We start from the raw sequence: 14,376 nt of genomic DNA on the forward strand, positions 1-14,376 counted from the left end.
TGTTTGTGCCATCTTGATAGGATCTCCTTGATGGAAGTCTCCCTGGGGTTTCTGGCAGCTAACCAGTGTCATATTTTGACTAGTGGATAAGTGATTGTTTCAGAATGATTTAGTACATTCTGTCACATTGGAAATTCCTTGATTGCTTACTAACTTTTACATCAAGAAATACAATGATAAACAGACTTCTGGCTGCTATGACCGCATGATGAGATTCCTCATTGAAGAATGCCTCTTTTTGCTCTTTCTTCTCTTCCTCTTGAAAAGCCAGACAACCCGTTTATCATCTATGATATAAACAATGCCACAAGACCTAATTCATAGAAATGTGCTAGAGGCAAACTGATTCATGATCAACAAATCTTTTAAAGCACATGGGTCTATTATATAAGTGCAAAGCACTGTTATGGTCTTGCAAAAAAGATGATGAGTTATATAGTTAGGGTCTTCATTGTCCAAAGGAAGAAAAACAAATCCAATCTGAGAATGCGCCTTTGTCTGTATATCAACTGTAAAGGTGAGCATTTCAACATTCAGTTGTAAATGTTACTGTAGGCCTAGAAAGGACATACCCATTCTTGACATCATAACTATAGGTAGCAAACCAGTAATGATTACAGATACTGCCCCTCCCATTCCTACAGGTCACATGAGGATCATTTTCTTTTTAGAGATATAAATAATTTATTAAATGTAAATAATATAAATAACTTATTTGCCACTGTTCTCTAAAAATGACACAACTTTCAAGAGACCACCCATATCTGAGGACTTCAAGATAGAGTTATCCGCGTTTTTTGCTCTTCCATAGTGCTGAAGGGCATCAGTATATTTGAGATTATACTAAGGAGAACACAATACAGAATTCATGCTTGATGTTATATCTTATCCAGTGACTAATAACTAGTGAAATAGTGCCACTGCTATCAAACAGTGTTAGGCAACATACAGGAGAAAAATGAAAAAGTAAAGTCTGCTAAGACAGTTGTTCTGTTTGTACAGTAGAGCAGTGTGGGTTCAATTCAAGCAGGTGAATGTGACAAAACCAGAGATAACACTGCCTTAAGCACCACAGTCCAACAGAGACACAAACAGTTGGCCGACTGCAATGTGTATAACATCATTTTCTACCTCGGCTTTTGACAGTCCTTTTAAGTTAGACCCTAACTTTAACATTTCTAATATTGCCTCAGAAATTGCTTTTATGTCATGTTCATGCAGGGGATGATGAGGAAGCATTTTAGGAAATAAATTACAAACAGGTTAAAAAATACCCTCCTTAAAGAAGTTAGAATCGTATTAATTCCAGTAGAACTACCCCCCCCCCCCCGCCCTTTTTTTTAATTCCTTCAGGTTATTCAATTCTGTAATGTCAACGAAGCCATGTTTTAGACGTTTGGGCCTGTTACCTTCTTTCCACTGTTGCTAGATATGGCTTCAGAGTACCAGGAATATGTCTAGTAGGCATTACCCCCACCCCCCAATTTCATGATAGCTCTTGAATATAAAGCAGTAAGTATTTGATTCAGTTCAGTGATTGTGATGGAACTTGTACAGCGAGACCTGAGCTGGATGCACACTGAGGGGAAGAGTCTTCCTCCTTCCTCATCCATAAGGAATTCCCCTTCTGGTGTCCAAGAAGGGCCCATAGATGAATATTTACCATGTGACCTGTAATGGCAATGGTAGATGAAAGCAGAGAATGGGGACCTAAAACCAGCATAGATTAAAATGAGAAAGGACCTAGTGAAGCATGCAATTCTGAGTTTGTGTGTTTTGTAACTCAGCCTATCAGTGATCATGATATCAATTTAATTGGTCATACATAACCAACATTAAAAAAAAAAAAAAAGGAAAGAAAAAACAAAGTAGCCAGAGGCTTGGAAACCCCTTCCCTCTCTTCCTCTCTCCTCGCCTCCTTTGGGGCGCCCTCCCCCTGCCCCCTTCTCCAGAGGCCTACCCAGTGCAGCTGCAGGACCTGCCATATCTGGCCAGAGTCCTGCTCCCCAGAGGGCGTCATCCAAGGTCCCAGAGCTCCCTGGAATCACAAGACATTTTAAGAGCTTCTTGGGGGGACTGGGAACCTCAGAGAGGTGCACCTGCACTTTCCCGAGAGCCGGGCCGCCTCTGAGTGGGCTCCCTGAGGTTCCGAGGAGCTGTCAACCTGTGCTCAGAAAGGGTCAGCCCCAAAGGGATGCAGAGTGCAGGCCCCACACCTCCGGGCACCTGCTCCACGCTGCAGGGACACGGCAGGCAGCTCGGGGTGCTGTACGCTGCCACAGGCTGGGGGGCCGCCAGGCGGGCCTTCCAGAGGCTGCAGTGTTTTGTCTGACCCAGGAGTCTGGGGAGCAGCCCCTGCCCAGCCCTGGACCCTGCCCTGAGAAGCGCCTTCCCCGCCTCCACCCAGCGCTCCGAAATGTTTACTGGAGTGCTCAGGCTGCTTCATCCTGGAAAAAGCAAGAAATAAAAGATAAACTAGAAAACTTTTGCCTCCAGTACCACCTTCCTAGATCCATCCTCGCCATCTCTCTGAGGTGCAAATGCCAGGTTCACCTTCCGAGTAAAGCCCCTGAGGGTCTCCCACAGCCTTCCTGAGGAAGTCTGGAGTCTCTTCCAACTCCTCCACCCCTAACCCCCCACCCCCTCCTAACTTTCAGCCTAATGGCCTGTTACTCACCTCTTTTGTCCTGATTCTCTTGCCCCACTCGCACTGGACATACTTGGAATTCCTCCCTTCAGGCATGTTCTCTTGCAATTAATGACATCCTAACCACCAGACAAGGCCCAGCCCAGGGGTCTTTGCCTTTGGGACCTTCTTTGACCTTCCAAGGAAAGTGATCTCCATCTCTTCTGTGTCCTCTCCATAGCTTATTTGAACCTCTTCACTGTAGTAGCCACAAGTACAGCCCCTGGAAATTGCTTATGTATCTACCTCCCGGTGGGGTGGACCAGGCCTCTGAGCACCTGGACAGAGAAAGAAAGTATATCATTCATTTGTGTCTGTCTGGCATATAGAAAGGACTAAAAAAGAAACTTGTGATGGGGGATCCCTGGGTGGCCCAGCGGTTTGGCGCCTGCCTTTGGCCCAGGGTGCAATCCTGGAGACCCGGGATCGAATCCCACGTCGGGCTCCCGGTGCATGGAGCCTGCTTCTCCCTCTGCCTGTGTCTCTGCCTCTCTCTCTCTCTCTCTGTGACTATCATAAATAAATTAAAAAAATTAAAAAAAAAAAAAAGAAACTTGTGATGAATAACAAATGAATTACTCTCTGCTTTGTCAGAGCAATTATTTCAGTGTCTTGCAACTACCCACTCCACCATAAGTATCTTGAGGGTAGAGACTATACATTAAGTATGCAGTTGCCCCTTGACCAACTTGGGTTTGAACTGCATAGGTCCACTTATATGCAGATGTTGCCTGATAAATATGGTGCAGTACTGTAAATGTGTTTTCTCTTATGATTTCCTTAATAGCATTTTCTTCTCTCTAGCTTACTTTATCATAGGAATACAATATACAATACCTATAGTACGAAATATGTTTATCAACTGCTATGGTATCAGTAAGGCTTCTGGTCAACCGCAGGCTATTAGTAACATTTTGGGGAGTCTAAAGTTATCCTGGGATTTTTTACTGTGTTGAGGGGGCATTGGTGCCCCTAACTCCTACCTTGTTCACTGTCGACAATATTTATCTTCCTAGCATATATGATGAGTGAATAAGCAAATAGATGAGTTAATTTACCAATAATAATATTTACCAATATTTGAATTACCAATAATAACATTTTACATCTGCAATGACCATTGAATTTTCCTAATGAGAGGACTTCCAGCATAAATGCTGCATTACTTGTGAGAAGTGTATCAAGAATGCTGTGTGCTGAGATGTTATCAAGTAAGATGATCTTGCAAGAATAATAATAACCCTGCATTTTCCCCTCTCATTGGAAATAACCAACAAAAAAATTAAAGTAGACTTCATGGTGCACATACTCTTGCAAAATGACTTCTTATTTGGCCACCCCTTCACTCACAGACCTTGAGAGAGATCTGAGTCCTGGGATGTCTGCCCATCTTGCTGCTTGCGGATCCCCTGATTTGAGAGAAGCTTCCAGAGTACCACTTGCTTTTGGTAAGACACTTCCATCCTTCTTTCTGTTCACCAGGATGCAGCTCCAGAACTTTAAAGGGTGCCTATAAAACTCCCAGGCTCCTGTTTTCATATGGCTCCTAGCCAATGAGTGTGTCATCTCTCACAAGGAGATGTCAAGCAGCAAACAGTCCAACTGCTAACTTCTCTCTTTCCAGTTCATTTTCATTAGTGTCCCTATTCTAGTCGTTCACTAACCCCATCTAGACCTCCAAGTCGTTTGCAATTTATCACATCCTCCTGTGTCCACGCATACATCACCAGCCTGAGTCCATTACTACAATCAGTCCTTTGCATACACTCTCAACTCTCTAGACAATGGGACAGTAAACTAAGGTCCCCGGGCCAAATCAGCCTGCTGTTTATATAAATACTATTTAACTGGAACACAGCCACTCTCATTAGTTTATGTATTGTCTTTGGCTGCTTTTGCACTGAAATGGTGAGCTGAACAGTTGTGACAGAGACCGTATGGCCCACAAAGCAAACTTAAAATATTTACTGTCTGACCCTTTACAAGAAAGGTTTTCTAATCTATGCCCAACACTGTCTATCATATTCACTTGGAATGACTCAAGTTCTGTATCTATTGCTTCCTGCCTGTGAGCAGCAGGATGGGCTGAGCAAAAGCCCAAGCATAAACTCAATATGCTCGGTATAAATTTAAAGCCATAGTTTTCAAGTATTTCTTCAGCATTGCTCAAAAGTTCACCTTAATTCCCTCATCAGTTAATGATTCCACTCTCTGAGATGACCATTGCACATCTCCTTTCTCAAAACTCTGATCACCTCTTTCCTCTTCATACTCTTAGATGATGATTTTTCTTCTCATTTCACTTAAAAAAAAAATAGTAACTTAGTAACTTGCCTTCCTTCCATCAAGTTTACCAACCTACTGACATCTCTGCCCATCTTCTCTGTGTGCCTTCTCACAATACTTAAACCCCCTCTACCCATTATATGAGGCCAACCACTTGATGTGTGTTTGTATCTCAGATGTTCAAGGACTTTGATCCAGTAATCATTTTCCCTCTTTCCTATCTCTTCAGTTTCTTTTTCTCTATTAGATCATGGGGGATCCCTGGGTGGCTCAGCGGTTTGGCGCCTGCCTTTGGCCCAGGGCGTGATCCTGGAGTCCCAGGATCGAGTCCCACATCGGGCTCTCAGCACGGACCCTGCTTCTCTCTCTGCTTCTCTCTCTCTCTCTCTGTGTGTGTCTATCATAAATAAATAAATAAATTCTTAAAAAAAAAAAGATCATGACTGTCAACATGCATACTAAAATTCCCATAAAAATAAAAATGTTCTTCCAAGAATCCTAATTTCCTTTGGCCTCTGACATACTTACCTGTTGCCTTGTAGCCATCTGTCTAGAAAGAGTTGTCTCTACAGACTCTCACATACTCATTTTGAACTTTCTCTTCAATCTGCTCCACTCTGCTATACTCATGCCTCCAGACTGAAAACATTAATTGTTAAAGCCACAAGGTCATTGAACTCAATCTTTCAGGAGCATATATGACATAGGGATTCTTCTCCTCCTGAAACTTTTTTTTTTTTTTTTGGTTTGGGGAGCAACCTTGATTGCTGTCTCTGCCTTTCCTCAGTTGCTAAGTTGTGAAGTTCTCAGAGCCCAGTGCCCAGTCCTTAGATCTCTTTTTTATCTACACTCATCTTCTAGAGGCTCTTGCTCCATCCTATGGATTTAAATACTGTCCATAACCTGATGCTTACCAAATATATTTCTCCAGCCGAGACCATTTCTCTAAACTCTGTGTTGACTTTTCTACAGGCATCTCAGACTTAACAAGGCCGTAATGTAGACACTTCCAAATCATGCTCCTTCTCCAGTGTTCCTTGTTTTCATAATTTATAACTCCATTCTTCTAGTTATAATCCTACAAATATTCTTATATCCACCATTCATCCCTCTCCTAATGTCCAGTCCATCAGCAAATCCTACCAGCTCTTCCTTTGAAATGTATGCAAGTCTGACATCTTATCGCTTCTGTCTATCTCTTGGTCTAAGCCATCATTACTTGCTGGTCTTCCTTGCTTGTACTCTTGCCCCTGACCTCCCCACTCTCCTCCCCATATTTGATTCTTCCCACAGCAATCAGAAAGATTTTATTTTAAATATAAACCTGCTATGTCATTTCTATGCTGTAAACGTTGCAGTGGCTTCCCATCACACCGAGCAAAGAATCCGAAGCGCTTCACATAATCCAGAATGCCACCCATGGCTTGACTTTGGTCAGACTCTCTGATCTCCTCTCTTCTCCCAGATCATCCTTCACCCACCTATTCTGCTTTGTTTTTCAAAGCATTTATCAGTGTGGCTATGGTGTTACATGTTTATTTTGTATTTCCTGGGTTCTCCCCTAGAACATAAACCCTTGAGGTCAGTGACTTTGTCTAATCACCACTGCATCCCGATGGTCTAGAATACTGCCTCACACATAGTAGGCTTACAGTAACTATTTTTTGATTAAGTAAATACAGTTGTTTCTATCTAATTTCATGTCCTTGTAATCATGTAAGAGGAAAAATGACTTCTTCAATCTTAAAGTAAAAATCAACAAGGGAGGAAAGAATTCTACTCTATGAAACACTGAAATTCAGTTTAAAAAATGACTTGATGTTCTATTAAAGGTCCATGAAATCTCTACATTTTTACTTTTATTTTGGCTGCAGCCTTGAAGTCCTTCTGAGGCACTAAAGATCCCTTTCTTGAGTAGGTTTGTAGATATATCAGAGGACCAGGGCTTATGTTAGGAAAGAAAACAGAGGGTGCTTAGAGATTAAAGGCACCGACCTCCATCACATAAAGCAGAAGAGAGAATGGTGGTCCCTCAGGACGTGTTTGACTACCATAGGTGAGATTGAATTTCATTAATTATCCCAGGTCTGTGTGGTGACCACATTTGTCAGCAGTTGGTTACTTATGCAAGAATGCACCTTTTGAGAAAAAGCACATTTTCTCTCAAACGCCCATGGAGGGAGTGACAGATTTCATGGAACTGCTAACTCTGATCAAGTTCTAATTCATGGAAGTGATGCAGGCAGGCTGGGTTTGAGGACCCAGAGGGGGTCATGCAGGACCAGCCGAGATGGACATTGGCTTTGCACAGGATAGAAATCAAACTCAAGCAGGAGAAAGTGAAAGCAGAGTTTATTGAACAGTGTGAGTGACAGATACAGGATAGCAGACAGTGTCTGGGAGACTCAGAAAGGAAAGAGGAATGAGTTTCCTCTCTACCTGGGGTGGGGTTAGGGCTTTATATTGAAAAGCGATCTGGGATATGTACTCCTTCAGGAATCTAAGGCAGGGTCCAATCAAAGGTGAGAGACAGGTAATAGGTGTTATTTTGTAAACCATCCAGGGCGGGGGGTATTGATGCCAGCATCAGCTGAGGTTTGTTTGAAACTAATATCCTGGAACATGTTTGGGATTGGCTCCTTTTAGATGTTATCAGGTGTTTGGGGGCCTAAGACAAAACTCAGAGAATGATTAGCTTTCTTGCTTCCCCCTTGGAGTGGGGACATAGCTTCTTTGGATTATTTAGAGGTAAAATACAGAACATGAGTAAATGGGGCCTAGAAGAAAAACAGCAGAGTGGAGCCTTTCTAAGATGGAGTCGCTTCAGCCTTCTTACTTCAGAGGTGGATTTCCTTTCCTAAGAGACCTCCATAGATCAGACTTTGTCCCATAAAGACCAGAAAGTCTAAATACTCTTCATCTATTTCTGATAAACATGTAAATACATTTACTCAAATTGAGTCTTTTGATAAATACTCTTTGAGCTATAACAAAGAAAAAAAAACCTAACATTTTCAGAAGAGAAAAAAACTGGGGCGCCCGAGACTCAGTCAGTTAAACATCTGCCTTAGGCTCAGGCCATGATCCCAGGGTCCTTGTCGGGCTCCCTGTTCTATGCGGAGTCTGTTTCTCCCTCTCCTTCCCACTCATCCTCTCTCTCGCTGTCTCTGCCACCATCTCTATCTCCCTCTGTCTGAAATCAATGGATAAAATCTTTAAAGAAAAAGAAGAGAAAAAAAACCCACTAACCCTCTGAAGAAAAGCACATGCTAATTATGCACATTCAAGAGTTTACTCTCAAAATATAGTTGGAGAACCAACATATACATTTGATGATCTCATATTCTTATACTCTAGGCTGCCCTGTTCACCCTTTTCCTGCACAGATATTTTTCACAATCAGGATTCTGATATACAAACAATGCCACCACTTCTACACTCTCAGCAACACAGAGGCAGCCAGTATAAAGCCAATAGGAAATGAACTGCAGTTCTGATTTTATCCCAACAGGAAAGAAGATATGTTTATAATTTCCCAGTAGGAAATCAGATCTATTTCTCTGCATAGCTTGACAAGATGATGGTATGTCTTTTCCCTCTCTATTAAGTAATATCAAAATCATGATGACTCAGAATTAAATAAACAGGAATAGACTTCTAATGTCAATCAAAACACCTGCCAATCTCACTTCTACTGTCAATTGTGTGGAACTCAAGTTTATTAATAAAAGTATTTATAATTTTCATTTCCTGTTGTCTACACCAAAAAGTGATTCAAGAGAAAAGGAGAAAAAAAAATGCCAGGCTACAACATTATCCTATCATTTCATTTGAGGAATTATCTTTTTTTAAAAAAGATTTATTTATTTATTTTGGGAGATGGGGGCGGGAGCAGAGGGAGAGGGAGAATCTCAAGCAGACTCCCACAGAGCACAGAGCCGGAGGCAGGACTCCATCTTTCAACCCTCAGATCAGGATCTGAGCCAAAATCAAGGGTTGGAAGCTTAACCGACCGAGCCATCCAGGCACCCCTGAAGAATTATCTTCTTATAATTTTCCTCAACTGTTCTCACCCAACCAACCTCCCCACCACCACCACCATTTTTAGCTAGATGACCTATGAAACAGGGCTACTTACATTTCCCTGAAAATGTGAACATAAATCTGTTTATGCAAAAATGATTCTGAAACCAAATTTCTAGACTCAGAAACCTCCTGTTTCAATTGCAGAGATAGCCTCAGATTGATTTTCCTCAGAGATACATTTTGTTGCTTTCTGAGTTGAAAAACATATTCTAGATGACTAATGTTTCAGCGTTATTCTTCCCTTAGCAACATAAAATGGACTTCACAATAGAAGGAGCTTGATTTACTGACAACAGCTCTCTCTCAGTTGGGGGGCATTGCCAAGTGCCTCCATATGCTCTGTATTTAAGATGCTTCTTCTAGGAGGCTTTTATCAAAACAATGTGTAAAGCAGTGACACTCCTGGGAGAGTTACAGGGGAAAGAGAGAAACTGTCAATTGGTGCCCAAGGCTGGCCTGGGCTCCTAGTAAGATGTCCATGAATTCTTTAATCAAATACTTCCTTTAACTGAGGTAGGTGGTCATATGGTGTGTGGTTAGTGTGGAGCTGAAATTTTAAAATGGAGAGGACGGAGGCTTAGGTTACATACTTTTATTGCATATTGGACATTTATTCAGTGAGCAGGAAAAGAAGAGATTGACAGACCCTGTGTTTCTGGATCCCATATGGAATATGCACAGAGTGAAGGAAGAAGAGAAATGGGATTGGTCGTACACTTTCATATACCTGTGTCTATCTCTATTTCCTGTCTATCACCTATTTATCTATTAAAGAGAGTATATACCCATAAGATTTACCTATTATAGAAATATCTTTGGAGAATGCACTACCTCAAAAAAGAATTCTCCACTCCGGGCTTGCACTGAGCATGTCACTATGCAATTAGTTAATAACTTTGTTGCTTAAAATATAGCCAAATACTTTTTAGCTCTAATGCTGAAAATATTTTTGGAAGAAGAGATAAACTTTCAGGCATTGTTTATGTTCAAATTGTTCTCATTTTTTTTTTTTCTTTTCTTTTCTTTTCTTTTTTTTTTTTTTACCATGCTCTTCCATAAGATCCTTTCAGCAAGCCTTGTGAAAGCTAAGAGGAGCTTCAAACTTTGCCCAATTCACCATGAATGCTGCAGTCATTAGCTGTAGCTAAGGGTTAAATTAAATGGCACAGTAAGACTTTCTGGAGTCTCATATGTAGATCTCTTCACATGGGTAGCTCCTTGAAAGTGCCCAGTTAACACAATGTTTTGGAAGAGTCATTAGAATCATGTCTTCCTATTTAAGTCCATAAATCTAGGGAAGGATGGAGCTTACCAACTCTAAATAATGGCTGTACTTAATGTATTATGTTACAGGGCATCTTTTTCTTAAATAATACTACATCTTAGGTGCCTCATGTAAATTGCTTTTCCTCTTGATCTACTGAATGTGATATGCTATAAGCCTATTTTGTGATTAATTAAAATGCACTTCTTATGCATGCTAGTTTTGTGTAAGCCTCTTATAACAGGCAGAAGGAAGAGAAATTAAATCAAACTTTTCAGTTGTTAGGTTATCCAATCTGATAAAAGAGTCTCAGTGAAATCTACACCAGCACACAAAAGCAACAAATAAAAGGAGCTGCTGTAAAGTTAAAATAAAAATCAGCTGATTAGCAACTCCTTGAAATTCCATTAGCAAATGCAGATAGTCTTGGCTTTGCTCTCTTGGGGGGGCGGGCAGGCAGGTTACTGGGGCCACTGCTCTTTAAATCTGACCTAGATTCATTGGTTAGAAAATTAAATAATAACTTTATTTAACTCTGGCACATGAACATGTCATGGCAAAACTACTGTGGTTAAAATGAAATTAATTTAGGCTTTATAAGCAAGCTTTCTCTGTTAGCATATTTTTATCAAGAAAAAAATCATCAAAGTGATAAAGCAGTAAATACAAATGTAAAAATAATACATAGAATGTCAAAAGGGTCCAGTCAGTCTATGAGTTGGGGAGAAGCCAGTTCTCAGAAAATTGAGATTTGTTGCCTATAATCCAGGGGTACAGAATACAATCTATATTTTCTAACACACAGCAGGGCCCAAGCTACGTATAACTCTGGGTTTTGTGGTGAATATATGGTTACCAGAGTGCAAAGGTTTCAGAGAAATATTTACAAAATGTTTCAGTTAAAGTGAATGGTCAGGCAGCTCCTAAACTTGCTTTTTTTTTTAAAGGTTTTATTAATTAATTTATTTATTTGAGAATGAGCATAAGCAGGGAGGCGAGGTGCAGAGGGAGAAGAATATTTCTTCCTGCTGAGTAGGCAGCCAAATGGGGCTTGATCCCAGGGCCCTGGGATCATGACCTGAGCCAAAGGCAGATGCTTAAGCCACTGAGCCACCCAGGCTCCCTCAAACAGTTGCTTTTTTTTGTAATGAGTGCTAATATGGTGCTGTCACTCTTGAGAGTTTACTTCTAAAAAGGAGTCCTATAAAGCATTTAACAATCTGTACTATAATTTGCAATTCACACTGGTCATTGGTTTGTATTGCGGGTAATATTACATGCAAACCCCTTAATTCTTATCATAAAATATATAGTTGAAGTAATAGATACTATCTATATAAATATTGAACAACCAGTTCTTGAGACAAAGGGTTGGAGTGTTGTCCTGATTTATAATGTTCTGGGTGTTAATATACCCATCATGACCGATTTCAAGCTACCAATTTGATGTTACATCATTGGGGAGAGATGTACAAATAGCCACCTCTACATAGTATTTCTACCAAAAAGGTACAAAAAGAAGCAAAAACCCTCAAGAGCATAGAGTACAATGCAATAAAATAATTAGAAACTATTGAGTTTCAAGTGTTTACATCTTTTTATATAATAATTTAACATAATTTTGTATAATATATAATGCAATTTTTAAATAATGGCTATATTTAACAACTGGCTTGAAAAATTCCTTAAAATTTAACAATGGATTCTTGTAATTTAGTTTGAGCTGGTTTCAGCAAATGACAGTAAGACTTTCAGAACTAAGTAATACTTTTCCTAAATTTTTTTTAAAATTTTTAGAGGATGAAAATTTAGAAGGCCTTCAGTTAGCATCTAGATGAGTACTTTCTAGACATCCCATTTCAATTACCATCCCCTTCACACGTTTAAGGCATCTTCCAACACACATTTTCAGTGAATGAGATACAATGGGGAAATAAATGTTTCCTGTGAGCAAACACATTATCATTGATCCCTGACTTCATTTTCACATTTCCTCCTCTGAGGTTGTTCTTGTCCTATGAAGAGCATGTCTGGTCACCATGCTTTTCCAATCACTCCATTCCATATAGGCCACAATCCACAGTGCTGCCCTAACTGCTCAGACAGGAATGCCCCCCTTCCAACCCTGGACATGGCCTTGAAAACAGAGATTACAGAAGCACTGTAATTTACATACTGTCTCCTCTATTTGATTTTTTTCTGTGGCAAAAGGGTTACTACAAAATGGATTTCTAAAGAAACATACAGCTTTCGAAAACTTCCCAGGATATAATCTGGCAACATCTCCCAAACCACAATCTAATGACATATTCCATGGGATAGAATTAACAATTTTATACTATCCTACAAAGCCAACTTTTGCAATGATGTGAATGGTTATAACTAATTGTCACCATCCATTCCGGATTGCCTGTGGTAGTTCCAATTTACACTTACTGTCCTGGTGTACATATTAAGAGTGTTCAGTGCACTTCCAAAGGAATCTTGGTTTGGATGATAAATTATATGGTCACTCTTTCTCTAACCCAACTATGGTTTCTTGTTCTAACTCCTGACCCAACTAGATCATCTCAAAAGACCTCAAAAATTAGTTTATCCCAATCTTAACCCAAATTCTGCTGCGAAAACCTACGTTTGCAGGGTGCTATATGTGTTATTGATATCTCTAATCACCAAATTATTGATATCTTTAAAAAAAGTCTTCTTCTTTTCTATATAAAATGATTCATCAACTTCTATCAACTTTCCATAGATTTTTAAATTTTTTATCCTGAACCCAACCCAACTGTCACCCACTTAGTTTAGGTTTTCTCTCCTGGGCTGCTGAAAATGTTTTCTAACCACCCTCATTATTTTGTTTCTCCAATTCATCCTATACACTTTCACTGGAGACTGTATGGAATTTTTGAGGAAAAGGACCCATCCAAAGGTCTCTTTGTGTTGCCATCATTTAGAATGCACCTGGCACATTTTAAGAACTCAGCGTTATTTGTTAAATGAAAGAACTAATAAGCACACATTATAGTACCCTTCCTAAACCAGGCCTATCTAAAAAAGCAAAGCCCTTCTTTCTCTGCATCCAAGAGCCTTCATGCCTTGGCACATTCTCTCTCCACCATGTCTGATCATCTGGGCTTTTAAGCCAAGGGTCTTGCCATAGACAAGGGCACACACTCTTCTCAGTATTGTTCCATGAGCATCTGCCTTCATACCCTTCCTTGGTCCTGCCATTACTGAGACACCAGTCATCTTCCTCCTTAACTGTCCCCAGCCTATCTTTCAAAGATGTGATAAATCACTAAGTAAAAGGACTGATTATTGCAGGAAGAATTTAATGTGATGCAAATCACAGCGTTCACTGCTAAGGTTTGCTAAAGGCATGTTTAGGTCACTGCTAAGGTTTGCTAAAGGCACTGTTTTCCCCCACCAAAGTTACAATTGATTACCTATGGAAATCAATTACCTATGTTTCCATAGGTAATCAATTACCTATGTTTCCATAGGTAATCAATTGTAACTTTGGTGGGGGAAAACAGTGTTTTCACAAATAATGCATTTCATCCTCCTAAGGATGGTTTGCTAAAGGCATGTTTAGGTCACTGCTAAGGTTTGCTAAAGGCACTGTTTTCCCCCACCAAAGTTACAATTGATTACCTATGGAAATCAATTACCTATGTTTCCATAGGAAATCAATTACCTATGTTTCCATAGGTAATCAATTGTAACTTTGGTGGGGGAAAACAGTGTTTTCACAAATAATGCATTTCATCCTCCTAAAGTGAAACTAGATTTAAAAAAATGACACCCAAAGAGATGATTTAAGATGATTTGTTTTATTCAGAATATCCTAGTCTATGGTAGCTTTTAGTCTTAAGATGAATATAAAATACCACACATGATGTATTATATGTATTTTTTATGGTTTCACCACTACATTTCTTTCTCTAGTAGCTTTATAATAGATGCCATAAAAAGAGTCATCACCAAAACATAAAGTTAATATTTGTAGGTAAGTCTTCTAATATTTGAAGATAGGACAAAATTCAAGAGGCCT

This window comes from Vulpes vulpes, chromosome 13 (genome assembly GCF_048418805.1).
Source record: "Vulpes vulpes isolate BD-2025 chromosome 13, VulVul3, whole genome shotgun sequence".
In the NCBI taxonomy this organism is placed as follows: Eukaryota; Metazoa; Chordata; class Mammalia; order Carnivora; family Canidae; genus Vulpes; species Vulpes vulpes.